This window comes from Chionomys nivalis, chromosome 13 (assembly GCF_950005125.1).
Source record: "Chionomys nivalis chromosome 13, mChiNiv1.1, whole genome shotgun sequence".
NCBI lineage: Eukaryota > Metazoa > Chordata > Mammalia > Rodentia > Cricetidae > Chionomys > Chionomys nivalis.
The window spans coordinates 25,315,764-25,341,217 of NC_080098.1; the positions used below are offsets into that span (position 1 = coordinate 25,315,764).

At 40.2% G+C, this 25,454-nt stretch overlaps 1 protein-coding gene across 2 annotated transcripts in view; it reads right to left on the reverse strand.

Moving 5' to 3' along the window:
* Taf3 (TATA-box binding protein associated factor 3) overlaps window positions 1-25,454 on the reverse strand; it is a 148,124-nt gene that overhangs the window by 75,736 nt on the left and 46,934 nt on the right. The window contains exon 1 of one of the 2 annotated variants that reach the window (XM_057788054.1): window positions 22,760-22,815. The exons of the other annotated variant lie outside the window; for it this stretch is intronic. The gene's annotated coding sequence lies outside the window, so the exon portion shown is untranslated. Of the gene's footprint in view, window positions 1-22,759; window positions 22,816-25,454 lie in introns of those variants that run through there. 2 annotated transcript variants of the gene reach the window in all.

Genomic DNA, 25,454 nt, shown 5'->3' on the forward strand with positions numbered 1-25,454 from the left:
GTCACATAAATGCCAACCCAAAATGTCTAGGGAAAAGGAAACAGCCGTGGAAAGGATGTAAAGGTCAAAGGCAGATATGCTGCTGACCTGGGGAAGATACAAGAGGGGTCAGGGAGACAGCTCAGTCAGTAGAGCATTTGCCAGAGCATGTGACTTTGATTCCCAGAGCCCACATAAAAAGCAGGGAGCAATACTGCTGTTATCCCAGTGACAGTGAGATGGGAGGTGGAGGTGCTCTGTGACAGTTAGTCTAGTCTCTCAAGTGAAACTCCATGTGAGTATGTGACCCTGTCTCAAACAAAAAGTGGAATATACTTAAGAAACACCTAAGGCTGCTTTCTGATCTCCACACACATGCACATCTGCATACATGTGCACCCATACACTTGAATACATGCATACAAAGAATAAATAAAAGAACAGGCTACAGAAAACCATGTACCTTTTTATTGCACAGAAAGGAACTTAGCAGGGACTCAGGTTTCCTAAACAACCACCTTCCTAAATCTCTCTGTTTCCCAGGGTTTTACCCTCTATAAGGAGAAGAGAGCTGTGGGCAATCTTGATCAATTCCTGTCCCCTCTCCCTTCAAACACAGGCTGCTTCTTTTTAGTAAGAACGGAGCTACAGTTACCACCTGCTTGCTCTGGACAGCTTTGTCATCAGGCAATAGACGCTGAACACATCAACCTTGCTCTACTTCAATATGCCATCATCCGACATCCTGCTTGCTTCACTTCCTGGCTAGAATGATGCCAATAACTGAGAATAAGGTTCCCATCCAAAATGGAAATTAAAGAGACTATAAAATGAAACTTACATGGGAAAATTTAAGGAAAAGTTAGGAAGGGGGAGTTAGACAAGAGGTGAAAAGGCACAGACACATTTTACAGCACTCAAGCAGCAGGAAGGGACCAGTTCCTTTGGCAGGTGCCCTCGTGCGCGTAAGCGCTCTACTACGCTTCCTCTTGCCTGATGAGCAGTTGCCAAGAAAGTTGACTAGAACTTCTCACCTAAAATTAGTATATTTACCATGGTTTTTTAGAATACAGTTTATACAAGGCATAATCTTTGTCTAATTTTATTTCTAAGGGCATAGTATTGCCTGACAATGTGTTTATTTCCATTTTTCCTCCCCAAATGGACCAACATAGCTACATCTAGCTACACCTTTATGAGCTAAATTCAAAAATGAATATATTTAGACAGCAAGCACTTCTATATTTTCACTGTGCATAAAATAAATACATTCTGCCTAAAAGAGGGAGACTACGTAATAATCTGTTTCAATTAAAATTAGAAAAAAAAGTCAAAAAGTGGTGACCCTTAATCTCAGCACTCAGGAGGCAGAGGCTGATTCAGATCTCTGAATTTGAGGCTAGCCTGGTCTACAGAGTGAGTACCAGGAGAACCAGGATTACAAAATAAAACCTTGTCTTGAAAGACAAAAGAAAAATAATAGGGAAAAGCTCCAATGTATAACAATTAGTTCTTCTCAGCATGATGTGGTGTATCCTAGCATGTGGAAGGCCGAGACAGAAAGTCAAAGTCTGAAGCAGCTGGGCTACATATTGAGATCCTGGCACAAAACAAAAACAAGCAAACAACAACAACGACAAACAACTCTTACTGACTCACCTCAAAAATAAATCTTTTAACTCATTTCATCTACATTCCTCCTGTTTTCTATAGTCCAGGACACCCTGCCCAGGGAATGGTGCTAGCCACAATGCACTGGGTAAGTTAATAATCAAGACAGTTCCCTACAGACACATTCACAGGTCAACCTGGTCCAGATAATTGGCCAATTAAGAATCTCTTCCTAGGTTATTTTAGATTATTAATACTTAATACTAGATTTAAGTATTTTAGATACTTAAAACTAACCATCACAACAAACAAAATGTTTAATACCAACTTCAACTAGAAATAAGGAAAAAGGAAGACTTCTGTTTTTGCAGCATATATCTCCTGGCCTTTTAGAGAAAACACTGCTTTTTTTTTTTTTTTTTTTTTGGATTTTTTTGAGACAGGGTTTCTCCGTAGCTTTTGGTTCTTGTCCTGGAACTAGCTCTTGTAGACCACGCTGGCCTTGAACTCACAGAGATCCGCCTGCCTCTGCCTCCCGAGTGCTGGGATTAAAGGCATGCGCCACCACCGCTTTAAGCTTGTTTTCATTTGGAGGACGACAAAAATCAAAATCTTACTTGTAACTTCTTTCTGCACTAGTCTGAGTGGAAGCAAACTGACTTTCCAATGCATATTAAGGCAGCAAGCATCATGTATGCTCAAGAACTTGGCCCTTTTGTTTCTTCCTGTCTATCACTTCAGGGATATCAAACTCTATCCCTTGGGTACACATTCATAAAGAAATACGCTCTCCAGCCTGGAGAGATGGCTCAGAAGAGTACTCACCGCTCAGTAGAAGACCTGGATTGGGTTCCCAGCACCACATAACACTGGAATCCAGTGCCCTCTTCTGACCTCTGTGGGCACTGCATGCATGTGGTGTACTGACACCTACACATACACATAAAATAAAATCTTTGGCAGTGGTGGCGCACGCCTTTAATCCCAGCACTTGGGAGGCAGAGGCAGGTGAATCTCTGTGAGTTCGAGTACAGCCTGGTCTACAAGAGCTAGTTCCAGGACAGGCTCCAAAGCCACAGAGAAACCCTGTCTTGAAAAACCATAAATAAATAAATTATTTAATTAATTAATTAATAATAAAGAAACATTCTCTTGATTTTCTTAGAGCACATGGCCCTTATAGGTGCAAGAAAGAAAAACTTCAATTTTCCTTAACCTACAAAAACAAACAAAAAGCCAGTAGGAAAAGGCAACCTGAGAGAAAGGATTTAGGGAGTGACAGTTTAGGACAGAGTGTGCAGGCAAGCAAATGACACTTCAGTGAATTGTAGCTATTTTTAAACAATTCACACAGGTTCTATTAACTTTAGACAGTTCCATTCTAAAGGTATACCAAAACTGCTAGCTTTTCAAGAGAATGTAGAAAAAACCCACATTCTAGACTTTCCCCCCTTTTTCTGCAGTGTTGGGTGATTGAGCTCTGGCCTCAATGTGCTAGAAAAGTGGCCTATGGCTGAGATGCATCCCCAGCCCAAAATTTCAGGTTTAAATAAATGTTGGCAATTACTTCAAATTTCTCTTAAACACCGTGAGGGTCAACATGTGTCTGTAATAACATGTCTAGATCACCATTTAGGTGATTATTGCTCAATCTGTGCTCCATTTCAAGACCTACCCATGGCTTCTGAAGAACGTGTCTATGGGGTTGATCTTCACTGTCAACTTGACTGGACTCAAGAGTCACCTAGGAGACATACCTCTAGGTGTATCTCTGACACAGCTTCCAGACAGAATTATTAGAGGGAAGGCCCACTGTGAATGTGGGTCACACTATTCCACAGTGGGGTCTTGTGCTGAGTATAAAGAGAAAGTGAGTGGAGCACTAGCATGCATCTCTCTCTGCTTCCTGATTGCAATGTGACCACCCGCTACCACCCTGTTCCACCATGAGAGACTGTGTATCCCCTCAAACCAGGAGGGGAGAAATTCTTTCCTAATCAGTTTTTGGTTTTTCAAGACAAGCTTTCTCTGTGTAGTCCTGGCTGTCACAGGAGTCAGTCTGTAGACCAGGCTGGCCTCAAACTCACAGAGATCAGGCTGCTTATGCCTCTTGAGTGATGGGATTAAAGGCACACACCAGGCTCCTAATTAAATTTTGTCAGGTATTACCTTACTACAACAACAAGAAAAATAACTAATATGATGTCCAAACATCACTCCACAGCTATGAGTAGTTTCTCCTTGCCTACTGAATTGACACAAACACAGTTTGAACTATAAGCTTTAAAAGGGGGGTTTAGTCTTATTTCTGGCCATTTCTATTGTTTCTCTTTGTGGCTCTGATTTCCAGAGATATTAGACTCTGTTCTCACTCATACAAGTCATGAAATTTCTCTGATACCCTGAACCAGGTATAATGTTTTCTAGATACCTGCAACACTTTTTAAATATTTTGTGGTGATTATTGTAATTTATCTCCTATTTTAGACAAGTGAATTCTTATCCCACGTGCCCTTATAGAAGGTGATCTCCTGGAGAAAGTTGTGCTATGCCTCTTAACAACCATAGAATTTCCTAGAACAATGATAACAATCTCTTAAACACACACACTACATAAAAAGAATATGTCTGTCAAAAAAAAGGTGATAAAAGTCAAGAGAAAATCAGCAATTCACAATACTTATTTCTATCTTTCCTAAAATTACAGTTTACAGGTGAGTCTAACTTGTGGTGTATTATATAGAGCTGGACTCTGCATCATCTAAGCAATCTTAAAGTCTGATTCATAGATAAAAGTTATCTCCCTGAATAAAAATACATCTACCATATACCCATGATAGGATTAAACACTTTGTCCTATTTTTAAAAAAATCAAATTTAGGAAAGGAAGCGGTGGTGTCAGGAGATCAGATAATAGGTGCCAAAATTTACTGTGTATAAAAAGTATTCATCAGAATATCACAAGGGTCACCACAGTTCACACTTTATAAAAGAGGTGGGCATGGAAGAACAGCTCTCAACTCTTAGCACTTGGGAGAGAGGCTAAGGTGGGAGGGAGGACAGCAAGTCTGAGGCCAGCTTGTGCTGTACAGCAAGATCTGTCTCAACCAATAAAAGAAGTTCAAAGTATTCTAATAAAAATAAAATTTAAGAAATGCAATTTAAAGATTTTTTATTTATGTGTCTGTGTCTCTGTATGTCATTATGTGTGTGTGTGTGCCCAGAGAAGCCAAAAGAGGGTGCTAGATCCCCTGGAGCTGCACTTACAGGTGGTTGTGAGCCATACTATGTAGGTGCTGGGAACTGAACTCGGATCCTCTAACAGAAAGCTCTCTTGCCATCTCTCTAGTCCACAAGAAATGTAATCATTTACTATATACCTGCTGTCACTAACAGGAGCTGATCTTCCATGGAGAAATGGCTCCAACTGTGTACAGGAGTCTGGGGCCAGGAAAGTTCAAAACAGAGCAAAGGCTCCAAGAAACAAGCAGGAGCGTTCCTCAGAGGACATAGGAGTCAGATGAGGGTTCTCATGTGTCTAGGCAGGGGCATTATTATTATTATTCGTGGAGTAAGAAAGAATCCTAAGTTCAGATAAGCACAGGATGGAACTTTTTAAAAATTTTAATTCCAATAAGTTGGATGTGATGGTCCACAAGCCTGCAAGCCCAGGAAGCCTGAGACAGAAGGATGCAAGTTCAAAGACAGTTTGGGCTGCATAGGAGGACTGCCATAAGAACATACTAAGGCAGAACAAGAAAAGAGAGAATGCCAATGGAGAAGAAATAAAAGCAATAGGCAATCAAATTTGCAACCACAATTTAGTAACTGATGTAGGTGATAATCATCAATGAATGCTAAACAAAATGTTTTTATAGTTTATACATTTCAATCTGCCACTTGTTAATTATAAATGGAAAAGGCTAACTTGTAATCAAAAGTATCTCATAGACACTACTTGAAATAAAAGATCTTTATTCCCCTCACACCGGCAAACTGCCCTGATGAGCCCTGCAATGCACAAAAATCCCAAGAGTATCCCTACAAAATGTTCCTAACCACTTGTCCCCAAGCTTATTCCTGAGGAAACAATCATACATATCCATATGAGATTGAACTCTCCAATTAATGTCCCAGTAAGAAAACATTCTTCTTCTGAAAATCAGAATGTTGATGGACATTGAAGAGTGGTCCTGGAGGGAATCCTGAACTGAGAGGCCAACTGAGAGTGAAAAGTAACGGCCCGGGAAAACTGGAGGCAAACAATATCAAAGAGTTACATCACACCAGTGCTAGAGCTCCCAGGTATGGAGAGTCACTGCCCTTGTTCTCAGGAAGCACACATTGTACAGGGGTGAACTGTCAAAACCCAAGAGGTAATTTACATGGCTCCGAATATACAGGGTGAGTGGGGGTGTATACCAAATGCTCAAAGACAGAGAAAGCCAGTGGGCAAATGACATGAATATCAAATCTTCTAAAACATAGACGTATTTATCACTTAAAACATCAGAAAGAGTCGGGCCGTGGTGGCGCACGCCTTTAATCCCAGCACTCGGGAGGCAGAGGCAGGTGGATCTCTGTGAGTTCGAGGCCAGCCTGGTCTACAAGAGCTAGTTCCAGGACAGGAACCAAAAGCTACGGAGAAACCCTCTCTCGAAAAATCAAAAAAAAAAAAAAATCAGAAAGAAAAGATATACAAGTATCCACTTTCAAGAAAATCATTTAAATATGATCATCACAGGCCTTGGCCACTCAGGTATAATTTTAAATACTATTATTACATTTCTGAAGTATCTTTTCATGAACTCGGGTTAAAATTATTTTTGGTTACTCCATTATATCTTAGAGGTTAATTCTGCTAAATACTAAAAAAAAAAAAAAAAAAAAAAAAATTGTTGAAGGCACATCTTGCACTGAGTCCAAAATAGAAGAGGTCACTGAATTCAGAGATCATGGGAAAAAGCCGATGACCCAATGAGACCAATCACCTAACCAGCTACACGTAATGCTGTTTCCTGCTCAAGCCCAGTTTCAAAGGAGAGCAGTTTTCAATGGTTGGATGGTCAAAAACAACATTAAACAGCAAGCACTAAAAAGTTAATTGAATGTTTGCCAGAAAGAGCAGGACTTGTTTTCGTGCACGATAATTAATTTCTTTGTTTTAAAAAGAATTTTAGAGTGGCCAGCATGCAGCCTGTGGGTAATTAACTCCATTCACCAAATACTCCTGACTTTTAAAGCACAGGTTTTGTGAATTTAGGGAAACATTTCAAGACTAAATCTCAAAAATTTTATTCATAATTTTTCTTTAAAAAGCATACATCAGACTATCACAGTATTTAAATTCAATTACAAGCAGCTTTAATAATATAAATGACAACCCCTGTCTAGATAACATGTCAAAACTCTAAGTTTATAATATGGTCCATTTTAAACTAAATTATAATCATATACATAGGATTATAGTAACTTTAAGTAACCTGAAACATTTTGTAAAAATTTTTGGTCTACACCAAAAAAAAAAAAAAAAAAAAATCAAAGCATCTGTGAATTTGTTTTCATAAGAACACTGATATTATAAATATTTGTATAGTACTCCATGAAGCATTAACTTTAAAAATAATTTTCAAAATTAACATGCATTAGTTGAGGGGATTATTTTTTATTAAGTTCACTATAACTTACAAATTATAATTTCATTGTTGGAAGAAGGAAAATCAGTGTTTCCAAGGATTCTTTTCCAGTGTAAGTGGTTAGCCCTAGAAACACATGCATTCAGGCAATACTGAGAGGATTCAGCAGGTTGTGCTTTTATTATTTGTTTAATGTATATGTAACAACAATGGTTAAAGAAGAAGAGGTTATGAATTTAGAAGTGGCTGACATAGGAGAGATAAGAAGATAAAATGGTGTAATTATATTTTAATTAAATAAAAATTTTAAAAATATGACTTCATGTTTAGAAAAATATCCCACAAGCTTCCAAGCAAAACCTTAAAGAGTGAACAAGTTTCATGAGTTAAGAATGCCATGCCTGTATTTTGTAACCTCCCCTCAAACGGAGAACTTAATAGTTAAATGTGCATAAAAAAGATATTGTATAAAGTCTGTCTGGAACAATGAAAGGGATTCCGAGGTGTCAAATTCTGAGGCCAGATTTTTAAATCCATTACAAGAACAAAGTGGTCAATTACATCAGGATCACTGTTTGTGCTTATTTCCTTAAGTCCTTTCAGAGTCACAATGTAGTAGTGACTCTGGTCATTTCAACCCGGAATCACACACAAAACAGCCACCTGGAACTGGAGCGATGGCTCAGAGAATCCAGCTTCAGTTTCCGGCACTGCACGGCAGCTCCCAACTCCTGTACCTCCAGTTCCTGGGGAGCTGACTAATCTTTTAGCCTCCTTGAACACTGTACACAATGGTGCACACACATACACTCAGACACACAAAAATATACATAAAATAAAATACAAATTATGAATAAATCTTTAAAAAATAGACACCTATTTTATCAGCCACTTTGAACTTCTAAATAGTAAAAGATATAAACAAAATGAAACAGTATCCTATTTATAGCTTCATGATGTGAAGAAATGTCTCCATTAAAAGTAAGTTGGCTCTTACTCCCCCCTCACACACACACACATATTGGTTCTACATCCTTGGATTCAGCCAACTACCAATCAAAAATATTACTAAGGAAACTGCCTGTCCTAGACATACAGCCTTTTTTCCTGATTATTATTCCCTAACAACAGAATGAAAAGTAACTTAAAGAGCATCACATCACATTAGGTGTTAACTAAGCTAGAGATTACTCAAAGGGTAGGAGGATTTGTAATAGACTGCATATAAATATTATTATAACATTTATATGCATTAATATAAATAACATTATCCTAAATCAGGGGGTGAGGTGTAGAGGTCAAACTTGGGTGTTTTCCCTAATCTATCACTTTGAAACAAGGTCTCATACTGAATTTGGAGCTCACCAATTGGCTAGCCTGGCTGGCTAGTGAGCTACAGGGATCTTCCTGCCTCCATCCTCCAACTCCAGGGCTTCAGTAGGGAAGTGAATACCACTATACCTAGCTTTTACGTGGTGCCAGGGATACAAACCAAGGTCCTCATGTTTTAGAGGCAGGAACTTGACTGATTAAACCATTTTTTTGTAAAGAACTTCAGTACCTATGAGGTACTAGAACCAGTCTTCAGTAGATAACAAGGAATGACTAGTTTATTTGAAATTGTTCTCATATACTATATGACCAGAATGTATTATTAAGTTCGCATGCATGAAACTGTTGAAAACGACATATTCTTTATCATTTCTTGGCTGTTTTTGAAATTTTGGGCAATAAATGATAGGAGAAATGGTAGGAAGTGACTAAATGTACAGTAGTCAAATCCCTTGGTTAAGGCCAAGTCCTAGAACAGTGACATACACTCAGGTCATTTTAGCAAGCCTTACCATCACAGCATGTTGGCCTGAGCCTTCTGTCAACAGACAAACAATGGAGAGGTAAACAAACAAAAAGAATGAAATCATGGTGGGACGTGTTGACTCTAGTCCTTAAGGTCATTAAGGAAAACAAGAGGAAAGTCAACCCTCCTGTGGTCCAAGAGATACTCTTTAAAAGTCAGCATCAGCCCATTGTTTAAAAGAGAAATCAGTGCTGATGTGAGGTTTATATTTTATTTTGGCATTTTCTGTGCATATTTATATTTATTTCCCTAATGACTGAAATATTATTAAGGCAATTTATATTCTATTTTTCACTTAACACTATATGATTTATTTAACATTCCTACTCCTGAACATTTAGATTTTCCTTCCCATGTTTTCCAGTGTGTGCTTTAGCATCAATAGGTCTGGAAGCATCAGGTGGTGATAGCGCACGCCTTTAATCCCAGCACTTGGGAGGCAGAGGCCAGCCTGTTCTACAAGAGCTAATTCCAGGACAGGCTCCAGAGCTACCGTGTCTCAAAAAACAAACAAAAACAAAACAAAAGGTTTGGAAGCTTCTTGAAGGTAGAGCCTTTTTTTTGCCTGCTTCCTAGTCTTGGCACACTATTGTGTGTACTGGACAGTACACACAGACATCATTGTTTTCAGAGAATGGAGAAGGGGAATGAAAATCTGAGGCAGAGGAAAGGGAACACGAGCAACACAGCTCTTCTTAAGACAGAAAGTTTGGAGATGAGGGAGTTAGAAGATGGACACGGAGCCATCAAGAGGGGAGTTGAGAATAAAGTGAATGTATTTCTGTAGAAAATGAGTTCCTGGATGGTCTTCCCAACTCCAGCCTGACAATTACTGTTTCTTTACTCTGGCGGGAGACAAGATGTTTATATCCAGGGACAGAAGGTGGCCAGGAGTTGGGGAACATGGGTCTCTCAGTAGCAAAACTCCAAGAGGGCCTGTGAAACACTACAAATGAGCTTGAACCATGGGTCCTCACAGGAGAGCTTATCTGAAATGTGTGGGAGCAGAAGTGTATCAGAGCTGCATTAGTTTGGACTTGGGAATTCATTGTTTCACCTATATTTTATACACTCAGGTGTGTGAAAATTTTATGAACTTGCATTTTGACTGTAACCTGTCACATAAGATCACCTGTGGGGTTTACTAATTGGGCCATGTTGGCACCAAAACATTCTGTCTTTTAGAACATTGTGAATTTCAGATTTTTGGATTACAAGTAATTAATCCATTAAGTAAAAGTTTCAATCTGTTCAAGGAACAAAGATATCAGCATTCTTAAGCCACTCTCTGATTGTTCTCTTCAAAACCCTGGCAGCTGGGTTATCATGATTCTTCTAAGTAGATAGGGGTGGCTTTCATACAGAAGTGGAAAGATCTACAGGGACTGACACTGTTTCTCAATGAAAAATGCTGATTCCTAATCACCCCACAGTTTGGTCAACCCAAAGAATCCCTGACCATATAAACAGAACTCTCATTCAATTGTAAGCACACCACTTAAACGTAAAACCACAGTCAGTGAACACAAGGCATCTGAGGTACTTCCCTGTAAAGAAAGTGTATTCAGACAAAACAAAGTCAACTCCAGAACATAATGCAAACCAAAACTGCAGCCCGTATTTTCCGCAGAGCAAAAACAATTAGGTGTGTGATTCAAGAATAAGAAGTTGCCAGGTGATGGTAGCACACATCTTTAATCCCAGTACTTGGGGGTGAGGCCAGCCTGTTCTACAGAGTGAGTTCCAGGACAGTCATGGCTAGAGACAAACCCTGCCTCATAAAACCAATAAGAAAGAAGCAAAAGAATAAAAAGTTCGAGGATATATAAAAATCCCTAGAACACAAAAGGAGTGTCCGGTTTATATTTATTTCTTTTCTCCTTCCATAGAAAAACAGCTGGCATTCTAGAACAAACTTGAAAGTCAAGAGAAGGTGGCTGGATTTGAGGATGAGACAGAAATGATTCTTCCATACCTAAGACTTCTAGAGTCATTCTTATTGCAGCAGCATGCTGCCAACAAGAGTCCAGGGAGCATCAAGCAGAATGGTTTAGTAGGAGACATGACTTCCTGTGACTCACGGGGACACATAGGATCCATCAGTGGTGATAGTGTTCCGCCTTCCCAAGGTGAAGTCATGTGTGGAAAGCTTAACTAAGCAAGGGCTTACCAAGGCTCTCCCATACCCAACCATATCTGATGCATTCATTCTACTGAGTGGCAACAGCTGCCTTTGGCAAGCTACAATATCTAGTTTAACTTACAAGTACTGAAGAGTAAATCCACATAGAACATTAGGTTCACTGGCATATGACAGTGATGAGACATAGCATGGCAGTCTATCAAGACCGGTCTGGAGTCATGCTGAGTACCCCAAGTTCTAAGAAGGACCCAAAACCAGTCAGTCGGGTACTCACCTGTCAGTTACTCTGTGCAGCTGGGATTGGCCAGGTGGCCTAATTCTGGCTAATGGAACTTAAGATCAATTCTACCAATGAGATTCTGGAAAATATTTTTCTTCTCTAAAGGGAAGAGAGATTAGAGACAATCTACATCCTTCTGCTTCTGCATGTTGTTATGCAGTAAGAACTCCAATGTCTTGTGGTCAACTTAGATGGGGCAGAGAGGAAAACACATCATCACACACCAAGGAAAATGGGAACATGGAAAAGGGGTCTGGGTTTGTGATGACACTGCTGGTCCCTGTGCTGCCAGTTTTAGGAGGATTGATTCTTAATTTCTCATTAATTAAAAAAATCATTACTGTTTCAGCCATTTTGAATTAAATATTCTGTTACTTGGAAATGAGAACATATAGAAGGGATACACAATAAAATCAAGAAAAGTTCTTGGAAAGAATAAGGAGACCAAAGAGAGAAAGATTAGAAGATAAATTTAATACTTTCAGTCTAATCAATGACAACTCCAAAAGAAAACAGTACACGGAAGTAAAAATTATCCAAATATTAAACTATAAACATTCTGAGATCCAAGGGCAGAAATGAAGATTAAGAGTCTACAAACTGGCTGGGCAGTGGTGGCATATACCTCTAATCCCAGCACTCAGGAGGAAGAGGCAGGCAGATCTCTGTGAGTTCGAGACTAGTCTTAGTCTGGTCTACAAAGCTAGTTCCAGGACAGCCAGGGCTACACAGAGAAATCCTGTCTTGAAAGAAAAAACAAAAAAAGAGAGAGAGCGGGGGGGGGAGGAAGGAAGGAAGGAAGGAAGGAAGGAAGGAAGGAAGGAAGGAAGGAAGGAAGGAAGGAAGGAAGGAGAAAGAGAGGGGGGAGGGAGGGAGGGAGGGAGGGAGGGAGGGAGGGAGGGAGGGAGGGAGGGAGGAAGGAAGGAAGGAAGGAAGGAAGGAAGGAAGGAAGGAAGGAAGGAAGGAAGGAAGGAAGGAAGGAAGGAAGGAAGGAGAAAGAGGGGGGAGAAAGAGAGGGGGGGGAGGGAGAGAGGGAGGGAGGGAGGGAGGGAGGGAGGGAGGGAGGGAGGGAGGGAGGGAGGAAGGAAGGAAGGAAGGAAGGAAGGAAGGAAGGAAGGAAGGAAGGAAGGAAGGAAGGAAGGAAGGAAGGAAATTGAACTCAGGACCTTTGGAAGAACAGCCAGTGCTCTTAACTGCTGAGCCATCTTTCCAGTCCCAGACCACTGTGTCTTACAAGTCTTAGCTTAGACTCAAGCTCATCAAAAATCCTTGAAGAGAGAAAAAAAAAAATTCCTGAAAAGGAAAAAAATCTACAAAAATGGGGTTTTGTATCATGGATATTGCATTTTGGGGCTGAGAAAATGGTTTAGTGGTTATAGCTCTTGTTGTATAATACTGATGACTGGAGTTTCACCTTGAAATTCACATGAAGAAGGAGAGAGGACCAATTCCACAAAGTTGTGTCTTATCTTTACATGCATGCCCTGCCTCTCAAAACACACACACACAATGAATGAATGAATGACTAAAATAAATGTTTTTTCACAGATGATTTTGGCATGTGTAACTGGTCAGTGAATATTAACTGAGTAAATAAACACAGTGAATTCCAACTTAGAACAATCAAGAGAAGAACCACTGTTTCATAGTTCAACATCTAATCATCAAGTAACAATCAGCAGTGTGAGCTGAAGAGATGGCTCAGAGGTTAACAGCACTGCTCTTCCAAGGGTCTTGAGTTCAATTCCCAGCAACCACACGGTGGGTCACTTCTGACCTGCAGGCATATATGCAGGTAGATAAATATTAACCAAAAAGAATCAGCGTGCATTACACTACACCACACCTTCTACACTGCACCACACCACACCACACACTACACTGCACTACACCACACCCAACACCACATTGCACTACACCACATAATCTATACTACACCATACCATACATACTATATGACACCCTACCATGCCATAAAATGCTAAACTTCATTGCATTGCAACACACGACACAATACCACATTATACACAAAACTATATTGCACTACCCTACAACATACCACATCACACACATTACAGCACTGGTGTAGAAGTTCCTTCCGTTTGTGTGTTGCTTTCATTGGATAATGAATAAAGAAACTGCCTTGGCCTAGTTGATAGGTAGGAGGAGCAGAAAGAACTGAATGCTGGGAAGAAGGGCAGAGTGGCAGCCGCCTTGGATCTCCTGCCTGAGACAGATGCTGGTTAGAATCTTGCCGGTAAGCCACAGTCTCGTGGCAATACACACATTAATAAAAATGGATTAAATTAAAATGTAAGAATTAGTCAATAAGAAGTTAGAGCAAATGGGCCAGGCAGTGTTTAAATGAATACAGTTTCTGTGTGATTATTTCAGGTGTAAGTTCCCGGGCTGCCGGGATGACAAGCAGCCTGCTCCTCCTGTTACACACCACATGCACCACATGCACACCACTCTGAGCTGTACTTGCTAACATGATGGATGGCACCTCTCCACTTTAGAGACCCAATCATTGGAAACCAGAGCTCTCAACTATACTCTAGGCAACTGTTAGTTGACTGGTTGGTTGGTTGGTTAGTTTTGATGTTCTATGAGATACTGTTTTTACTTGTGTAATCTAATTTTCATTTTTTTCTTTGACCAAATATGCTCCCTGAGGGCTGGTGTTCTCTGATGACAATAATTATGCCACTGAAGAAATGTGCATTGGCTAGAGAAAAGAAACGTTTAAAGCATGTGCTACATTCCAAAGTCAATACATAGTAATTGGTAACTCTGGACTATATATACATCAGTGCCTCTACTAGAATTGACTAATCACCAATTGTGAACTACCCACAATATAACATAAGAACATATGCACTGGTGGGACAGGTCGTTTTAGAACTAAGACAAGAAAATGTATAATTTTTTTGGTGATACGAGTTAGAAAATTACAGATGAAATAATTTGCATTTTATACTCACTGTGCTGATTAACATTTAGTTAAAGACAGAAGAGAGAGAAATTAGAGACTAATTCTACTCCTTTTTGCTTTTCTTAAAGTTCTTTTGAGAAGACTGACTAAACAGATATGGGGCACAAAGAAATACTTTTAAAAGACGTATTTCAATTGGGAGGACCAATTTTATAAGAAGTATTCTAACAAGGACTGAAAATATCTGTTGATACATTGATATGGGAAAGCAAAGAGAAGTTGGAGGTGGAAGAACAGGGAAAGAGATAACCTTACAGAGCACATCAGATAGACAAGGACAATGCTAGAAGCAAAGGGTCAATGAAGGGGAAGTGCTAACAGTCACAGCAGAAGACACCAGGATAGATCTGGCCACAGGAGAGAAACAGAAGTAACAAAAGCAATCAATGACACAAAGCAAGATGCAAGGCAATAAAGCCAGAGATACACAACAGGAGAACACTTGAGAATATGAGAGCTTGGTACAATACCAGGAAATCTAGGCTCAGATATGATTCTGACAAGTCACAATACAGGAAATACATGCAGAAATTTATAAACTGTAGATAGCCTTCCTATTTCCTCTACAGCACACATTATCTATCTATCCATGTCATCAGAACTTTATGAAAACAATCTAATAAAAAACCTAAACTTATGCCAAACAAAGAATTACAGATATTTCATTTTAGCAAGCACCCCCCCTTTTGGTGATGTGTGTACATACATGTGTGTATGCACATCGAGTGTGTGGTGTGTATACATGTATGCTATAGTACGTGTGGAGGTCAGAGAACAATTTTGTGGAGTGGTTTCTTTCCTTTCACCTTGATTGGGTTCTGGGGAGTGACTCAAGTTGTCAGGCATTCATGGCAAGCACCTTTATCCACTGAGTCACCTAGCCAGCCCAACAAATTATTATTCATTTTAATAATCTGTTAATATATTTTACCAGGTTAAGAACATTATGTTAAGATTACAAAATACAATATATGCTACTTTTTGAAATAACTTTTACTGTAATGGATACGGTTAATTAACTTTTCATTTGTTTATTCATATTTTATATTTTTCAGTTTCTACAATAAGGTAGTTTAAAGAAAGATAAATTATGTTACTTTCTTATGAGACAAATTTGAAAGAAAGAAATCAGCATTATAGAAAAAGGGAAGGCCCTTTGTTCTGAACATCCTCCAGCACCCAACATATACTAAGTTCTGCATTTACTTTTTGGTATTTTTAGTTAGCTCAGTAATGTATTTCTTCACCAAGCCCTTATGAAATACATAAAAATGCACAGAAAATCTAAAGCTCGTCTAGAATAAATGGGGTACAATGGGTGTTCACAATGTATATCTGAAGTTTGTAATAAGCAGAGCTGATAATTGCTAAATATTTAATGAAGGAATGGTTAAACACCTAAATTTGGTAATTAAAAATTTAAAAGAACTATGTGTTAGTAAGCAAACTGTCTTAAGTCAACCATAAGTAAAAAATAATTTTCTGTTTAAGTTTATACACATATTGTTATACCATAAAACAATCTTATACCTGAGTTAACAAAGTAGATACTCCCATCATGCTGGCAGCATTCCACAAGCAACAGAGCTAAGTCCAGGAGATACAACATTTGCAAAATGCATGTAAACTACTTAGATGAATTCCTTCAGCTCACAATCCCAGGAGGGAAGAAAAGATGATGTGTTTTACCCGAAGAGCTCAAAGCTCTCTTGGGAGACAATTCAATTGAAATTTTGCACTCAGACTAGCCAGGCAGTGATAAACAGACGTTTAAGTTAGCAGTCTATCCCACCATCAAATATCTAAAGGGGAAAAGTACCTACCCAAAATATGGAGACGGTGCTGATGAAAGGAAAAAGAAGACACAAAAAGCTCACTGTTATTTTTAAAAAACATGTTTTGGTAAGGACTGCACCAGAGCACACAGTCATGGCTTTGGTATTCATACAGGACCAGGGTTACACTGTACCACTGCTCAATTTGGCACACTAATAATCAACTTGAAAAACACAAACATTTTAATATTGAAAGTTTTGAAATTCATTTGCAGGTTTTTATGCAAGCAGCTACATTAACAACATTCCTTTTACATCTGCCTTTCATATAAAACTTTTCCCTTAAAGGTAAATGGAGAGACTGTAAGTAAGGAATAAATTGTCAGAAAACAAGAGGTTAAAACTGACTCACAAAATTACTCCTTCACACCAAAATAGGTAAAATTATAAAAGCTGATCCCCCTGCCCCCGGCCCAATCATACAGCAACCAAACAACAGAAGATAATGTCATGAAACTCAGCACTTCCCACTTTCCCTGACTCACTGAGCTAACCAAGGCTCTCCATTTCCTGTCACATGACTGCTGCTACAGCCTGCCCTGTGGTTCCAGCTCTTCTCTCCTACCTGGCTCACTGCCCATTAAGCACCAGTTGTGCTGTTCTTGAACAGACACAGCTTCTTAATTCTCTTATTAACAAAGGGAAATGAGTATAAAAAGAGACTTGTTTCTAGAAAACTAAACTGAATGCTTTAAAGATTCCATACAGACTACCCATGGATTAAGGAGTACCTTTGTTATACAGGCGTGAGAAAGAATTTAAAATACAAAATGGAGGGGCTAAAATTATAATTAGAAAAGTTCTGTACAGTTTCTTTCAGTGCTTAAACTTCTAACTTCAGTTTTAAAGACATGGAATCTGGAGAAAATACTTGTCACATAAAAGTGTATTTATGCATGAAAGGCAAGATTGACTCTAGGCATGGAGATAGGCATGGTTGTAGAACGTGTAATTCCTAGCACACTTGGGGAGTCTGAGACCAAGAGGATCACAGTATGATGAGCTCTGGGATAGCCTTAAATATACAGCAGAATGCTATCATAAGCAAATGCTGTCAAATTCCAACCAGATAATCAACACTTATGAAAAGAGTGACACACTTAAGAAAATAGGTTGAATGTGTATGTATATCATAGAACATATATATATATATGTGTGTGTGTGTGTGTGTGTGTGTATGTATATGTATAAATTTAGGCTATAGATGTACATCTTTCTTGAACAATTCCCTATGTCTTTTGTGTAATGAACTGATCAATTGTGCTTCTACTCTATTATGCTGAAAACCAGGAAACAAGTTACTAGTATTGCTAAATAATGATTAATAAAATTCTGTATGTCACAGTATGACCAGAATATAAGCAGGATGCTACTAAAAGCATCCAATGAAACTTGAGCAAAAGAGAGAGGGGACGAATGGAGCGAGTTGACTCTTAAAGGGGCTACAGAAGATTAGCAGGCAGAGGAACAATGGATAATGGGTGAGAGGATGGTCAGTTTCTATGACTGCTGAAGTTAAAGCTGTTGAGATAAAAAGTTCCAGGAGAAATGACTGAAGATCAAGCTGGGCAGAAGCTGTTCATGGAAAGCACTTACTACAGCTAGGGATCAGTTAGGCAAGCAAAGCTGAAGCCTTTAAAGTACAACAGTGACCAAGCAGATTTCAGAACATCGCTCAGACAGTGTTACAGAATACAGAGTGGGAGACTGTCGGACAACCTGTATATTCAAATTAGCCATTCAAGTTAGGACAAGGTGCCATGGGATGGGAACGGATACAGATTTCACATGTGGGAGGTAGACTGCAAGGAATGAGGTCAATGAGAATGTGAAGGTGCCTATAAGACCATCTCCAGACATTTGCCAGGAGAAGAAAGTTGAGTTATGATAAGGCTACTGACAAGATACAGATATTTATATTAGCAAGAACTGGCTAATATAAAAAAAAATCATCAATGGTGTTGGAGAAACAATAACCTTGAGGTAGACTTCATCTACTGAGTCACCGAATAAGAGTCTAAACCTTGCAAAAGAAGCCCAAAGCTTAGGAAAGAGATGGGAGATATATGCAAGCCTTACACATATGTAAATTCAGTCCCTGTCACATACTTACCCTTCTCACTAAGATTTAAGAGGGAGAAAGAACAGATGTGGGAACAGAAGCAAAGAAACGTCAAAGAAAGGAAGGTTGAAGACAACACAGACACACAGGGAGCAGAGCTCTGAAAATGTGGATGAAACTGGGAACTAAGAAGGTACTGCATAATTCAAGAAAACAATTTCTACGGAACAGTTCCCAAACTTCTCTAATTATATGAAAAAAAATGATCTATACTATCTATGCATCTTTATATCTATATACCTATGCTGCTATCATGGGTTTATTCAGCTCTGCATACCAAAGAAAGGGGGGAGAACTTGGTTTCTTAAGAATTCTAATTTGGGGCTAGTTTCTTATTTGGTCAGAGTGGTGATTTCTTAAAGAGATACCGTGGCTAGTGGCAAACTTGGACCAGGAGCAGGCATGGCAGTCTTACCATGCTCAGTGAGTTTAACTAAAATTAATCACATCATTCAGGAGGTAGAGGCACGTGGTTCCTTATGAGTTTCAGGTCAGCAGGGGCTACCTTGTCTCAAAAACAAAACAGCATAATCATTCAGAGGCTTACAGAATAGTTGCTGTCACTCCTCCTCCTTCTTCCCCGCCTCCTCCACACGTTCCTATTTCATGAGGGTATCAATCCAACCATAAACTCTGATCTAACAGAGTTACAAATAGCTGTGGACAGAAAGCGAATGACCACTTTCACCCTGTCATAGCACAGACCTCCCAGTCCTGTTTAGGAGTCTTTATGTGTGTCAGTTCATTCACATCTATTGTTGCAGGATTTCAATCCATTTAGCCAATCACTTTGGGGGCAGCAAGCCCTACGGTGTGTGTGTGTGTGTGTGTGTGTGTGTGGTGTGTGTGTGGGGATATCATTTTCAAGTGTATGACTTTTGTTATGATCCGCTGACCTGGCCTGTCACCTGAGTACCCTGTTCCTTTAAAAGACTAGCCCCTTCTGCCAAGGCAAGTGGATCTCCTACCTCCTCCAGCCTGTGTGCACTCTCTCTCTCTTTTGGTCCCTCTTCTGAAAAGGTAACTTTCTCTCTCTCTCTCTCTTTCTCTCTCTCCCCCGCTTCCCTCCCTCTCTCTCTCCCCCTTCCCCTTCCCTTACATAACCCACTAAATAAACTCTATGCCCAAACTCTCTCTGCATGGCCTATCTGTCTGTCTCCCACCCACCAAGGGGATCCACCGAAGCCCGTTGTGAGACTGGCCTTCCTCCATCATATCTCTAAAAAGAATAACAATTTTTGTTTAGGCTTCTTTTGTTTAGCTCTGTGAAGCTGTGTTATTGTGCCTGTCTAAAACACCTGACTGTCTAATAAAGAGCCAGTGGCAAGACCAGGAACAAGGGCAGGCAGAGCTGGCAGGCAGAGAGTATAAATAGAAGAAAATGAAACAAGGAAGAGAAGGAGGAGCAAGAGAACAGGGAGAGGAGGACATTAGGGGCCAGCCACCCAGCCAATCACGGAGTAAGAAGAAACGTATACAGAAATAGAGAATAAAAGCCCAAAGGCAAAAGATCGTCAGGATAATTTAAGTTAAGAAAAGCATGCAAAAAAAAAAAAAAAAAAAAAAGCTAAGGCTAGGCATTCATAACTTAGTAACCTCTGTGTGTGATTTATTTGGGAACTGGGTGGTGGGCCCCTTAAAAAGGAAAAAAGAGTAAAATGTCACACAGCAGGCATGGTCTTGTCTACGGACACAACCGTAAGAGCTCAGAGGGGTCGCATGCTAGCTCACTCTCTTTCTAGCGTTGAAAGCCAGGGCAAGAAGCAGCAGTTGGGTTTCCATCTCTCCTGGGCAGAACGGCAGGACACAGCAGTAGCTGGATTGCCGTGGTGGCATTTAATCTGTTCTGTATCAGTGAGTGTTTATCCCCATTTTATACCTAAATAGATTCTTGAGACCCTTTGACAGACTCTCATGAGATCACGTTAACAGGGCATCCATGTATAAATGTATTAAATGTAAAGAAATTAAATGTATCCAACATTGGTAAGGTTTTAAAATACAATTGGATAAAAAAAGAAATAGAAGCTAAACATGTTCTCCTGGATCCCAGTGAGTGAAGTCAAGGTATGAACGCTGTGAGCAGTGTTTCAGGAGTGTACACGGCCGTAAAAGAGCCTAGAGGAAGAACAGGCTTCAAACATTTTTCTGGAGAAGAGAGATCTAAGCATATTTGTATGAGAGAGGGAGAGTCAATACAAGAGGAGGGCTGTGGAGCAGTGGAGCCTGAACTAGGCAGGGAGAGCAGTGGCAATCAGAGCATTTTAAAATTTGGGCTCTGAGATCTAAAAATCTCCATTTGCAAAACTCCCCTTGAGTTCTGATAGTACTGGCCCTCAGGCTGAAGCTGGAAGCCCTGTAGCTCAGAAAAGCTAGTAAAAATGTTACAATGTTTCAACTCAAAATGACATTGGCAATTTTTAATTGACCAATCAAAAGTATAAAAGAGTCTTAAATATCTGAACGGTACAATCTGGTATCTTCCCTTTAATCCCCAGCTTTTCCTTTGCCAACCCAATGCTTGTGTGTATGGAAAAGCCCTTCCCTCGGCTAAGTGGGCTGCCCTCAGATGACTCAGCAAACACGCCAGGGCTCCTATCTGTTTCAGTGCCAGGCAGTCAGTTCAGGAGGGTGTACCTAAACAGTCTGCAGTTATCACTTGGGGAGTCTGGTGCTGCACTCTCATCTATGGCTTCCTTTCCCTATCACAGCAGAAGTTCAGGAAGAAAAGGAAGAGAGGTGGAGAAGAGAGAAGAGCCATCTAGAGTGTCTCTTCATTGTGAAGATAAAGCCTTTTCTTGACTCTTGGTGAGCACACAAAAGAACTTTTTTCTCCAAACCTAAGAAGATTTTATAAGCAAAAATGTCAAACAAGGATCATGGCTAAACTATTTTACGTGAAGGCATGAAGATCACCTTTCTTCTTTAGTAAACCCTTTACCATCAGCTCACAAACTGCTGAAAGCCGACTTTTTCTACTCACGCGGGGCGGGGAGGGGGGGGATGCAAACATGCATGCCTACATAGATAGCAATGGCTATCTGATCACTCTTTACCTTATTCCTCTGGGGTAGGATCTCTCCATGAACCTGGAGCTAGGCTGACACCAGCAAACCCCAGTGAGCCTTCTGCCTCTGCCCTACCCGGGGCAGGGGTTAGCTCCATGCACATGGCCATGTCTGGCTTTTTTCATGGGTGCTGAGGGATTCAAGACTTGCATAGTAGGTGCTCTTACCCACTGACCTTTCAGCCTTTTAGTTGCTTTCTTAATAGGTTCATATTCCATATGTAAAAGATATTGCAAACAAATCTAAAGATACTCTTACAGGAGGTAATTTAGCTAGGATGTGTGGCACATATCTGGAATCCCCAGCCTGTGTCACATAATATGACCCCGCCTCACTCTTCACTAAGAAGAGATTTTAAACAATTTCAATATAATACCAATGAACAGCATCTTTTGTTCATTTTGTAAGTTTTACTTCCTAAATATGATTACTAGAAGTACTTGGAGGCAGATGTCATGTGTTGATGTCAAAGTGAGTGTTATGTTAGGATGGAGAAATGGGAAAGAAATCACCAGTTGCTGATTATCTTTTGTATGCTATAATGTACAAATTTTTCATTTAATTTAAAACTCTGTGAACTATCATTGCTGTTCTTATTTTACTAAGAAGAAAACTAGCTCAAAGGGTTAAGAGCTATGAAGCACCAAAGCCAGAGTCTTCCCCTCTTTTCCCCTACGCTGGAGACTGCCCAATGCAAGGCCTGGCTCATGTTGTCAGAGAGCTGTAGCCCTCTACAGATAAATAATGTGGATCCTTTAGACTGCACCATGTGAGTGCATTCTGAGTACCACTCCACTCCACGCAGTCCAGGATGTAAATCAGCCCTCTGCCTGGCACAACCCACTGCACACACTACTAGTCAGATAGTCCCTGAGTATTCCTGCCCATGAGTCACTTAGTGACCCCGTCAGTGCAAAAATATCACATAGCCTGCTATCAAGTGACCTTTATGTTACTTAATAATGGCCCACAGAAAAGAATGGGGATCCTGGAGAGTCAGATATGCAGAGAAGCTGCAAAGGGCTTCCTCTAACTGAAATGACTCTTGATTAAAGGGGGGAAAATGAATTTAGGGATTGCTAAGATCAATGGTAAGAACAGACTTTCTGTCCAGGGCAGTGAAGAAGGAGAAGGAAATGCTAGTTTTGGCATTGTACCTCCTCAGCTAGACTTCTTTGCAGTGATACTACACCTTGATTGAATGCAACTTGGGGAAGAATGGTTTGTTTTACCTTACAGCTTGTAGTCCATCATCCAGGGAAGTCTCAGTAGAAGCTTTTAAAAGATGGAACATGGAGGCAGGAACTGAAGCAGAAGCCATGAAGGAGTGCTGCTTACTGACTGAGTCCTTCTGGCCTGCTTTTTTATAAACCCCAGAACCACAGGCCCCACCAGCAATGGGCTGGGTCTTCCCAAATCAATCACTTAAGAAAATGTTCTACAGGCTTGCCTAATGGCCAATTTATCAAAACATTTTCTTAATTGTGGTTCCCTCTTCTCAGATAACTCCAGGTTGTATAAATTGACATCATCATCATTAAACAAACATAAAGAGCAAGGTGGTATGGCAAAAGAAGCAGGAAACTGAAAGATCACGACTTCAGCCATAAACACAAAGCAGACAAAGCAAACTGGAAGAGGGGAAAGACGAGACATTCCCAAAGCTCACTCCCAGTGACATATTTCCTTAAGCAAGTCCTCAAACAGCACCACCAACTGGGGACCATGTGTTTAAATCATGAGCCTACTGGGGACATTTCTCACTCAAACTACCATATTCTACTCTTTAGGGCCCCCATAGGCTCATGGTCATATCATAACGCAAAATTGGTTCAACTTCAAAAGTCCCCATAGTGCTTCTCAGTTTCAACACTGTCTAAAAGCTCCAAGTCTCTTCTGAAACTCAAGGAAATCTCTTAACCATAACCCCTGTAAAATCAAAGAGCAAATTATACACTTCCAACATACAATGTCACAGAATATACATTTTCATTTCAAAAGGGAGGAATTGGGGCATACTGGACCAAAGTAAGCCCAGCAGTGTAAACTCCAAATTCCGTAGCTTTATGTTCAGCATGTGGGATTGAGTTCCCAAGTACGTAAGTGGTTGAGCTCTTAAAGATCTGCTGCCTGTAATATCTTTCTCATGGACTGGGTTTACTCTCTGTGTGCAGCTCTTCTTGGCAGAAGTCTCATGGCTCTGGCATCTCCAATATCTTGGGACTCTACTGCAACCCAGGCTCCACTTTCACAGGCTGGGTGCTGTTGGGGCAAGACCCACAATAACATCTGAGGATCTCTTTACAGGGGATCCTCTTGACCCACATTGCCTTGCCTGAACAGCTCTCTGAAAACACAAATAATCCATGACACCCTCATACCTGTATCCTTCGTACCTCCAAGTCAGGACCATGAGGGTAACACTGTCAAGTTTGGTTGCCAGCTTGGAGTAGACCCTGGCCCTTTGAATCACATCAGTAATGGTTTTTGTTTGTAGGTGATTTCTAGAAGTAGAAAACCTCTTAGGGTCCCTTCCACAAGTTGGAAGCTTAGCTCGGCATGGTCATGCCCGAATGGCACCTCTGTTATTGTTCCAGTGCAAAGCAGGAGGCCTCTCCTTAATGGCACCAATTTTCTTAATATTTACAATCTCACAGCAGGGCCCTTGAATGTAACATTAAGCTTCCTAGTGTTCTTTTTCTCTTCTACAGTACATTTCGTATTTCCTTCTGTCTCACTTGCTCTTTTTCCTTGAAGACCTGTATATGGAAATCAGTAATAACCGTGACTCAGAGTTAATGCTTTGCTATCTTGTAATTTCTTTCACCAAAGAAATTGGTTCATTATTATTTTAATGTAGCCTCAGACAAGTTCTTAGGACACGGGCAGAAGACAGTTAGATTCTTTGCCAAAATATCACTCATTTGAATGTTCTCTAAGCCAGCTGCTGACAGTATTCCTCTCTGAAACATCTTGAGCCAGGCCTCCACAAACTACATTATTCTCACGATTGCTGTTTTCCAGGATTCTACTAGAATGGCCCATTAAGCTCTTAGTGCATTCAACTGCTTTTCTAATCCAAATTTCCAAAGCCTTCCACATTCCACCAAAAAAAAAAAAAAATCATATTGTTCACAGCAACAGCTATACTACCAACTTCTGTATTAGTTACTTTTCTGTTGTTGAGATAAAACGCCATGACCGAAGGTTCATACAGAAGAGTTTATTTTGGTTTACAGCTTCAAGGGATTAAGACTCCATCATGGTGGGGAGACATAGCAGCAAGTGAGAGGAATGGAGAAATAGCTCAGTAGATAAAGTGTTTGCCTCATAAATATCAGGACCTGAGTTTGATCCCAGAGCCCATGGGAACAGGCAGATGTTACCACTGTGTGTGTGCCTGTAATTCCCATGATGGCAAGATGGGAGGCAAAGACAGGTGAACCCCTAGTAGCTATCTTGGACTACTTGGCAAGTTTCAGGCCAATGGGAGACTCTGTCTCACACAAAAGATAAAAGAGTGTCTGAGGGGCACAGCTGAGGCTGTCCTGTCATATAAACAGGCACATGTGTATCCACTCACCACATGCACACACAGGTCCATAAGAAACAGGTTTATATACTCTTAAACATCCCTCCACCAGGTGGATAATAATGACAAAAAGGAAAACGACTTGATAAAAAAAAGAAATATGGCACTATGACCAAATAAAATTCCCACCAAGGGGCTTGTGGTAGGACACGGAGAACATGCCACCACTTCCACAGCATTTCTGACTAAACAAAACAAAAACAACAACAACAACAAAAAAAAACAGTCTTCAAGTCAGAAATTTTCTAAAAAATATCATGGCTACCAAGGCAAGGACAACCAAGTAACTTCTCTAGAAACACACCACAGTCTGCCTAGTGCTTGTGGATCCAGAT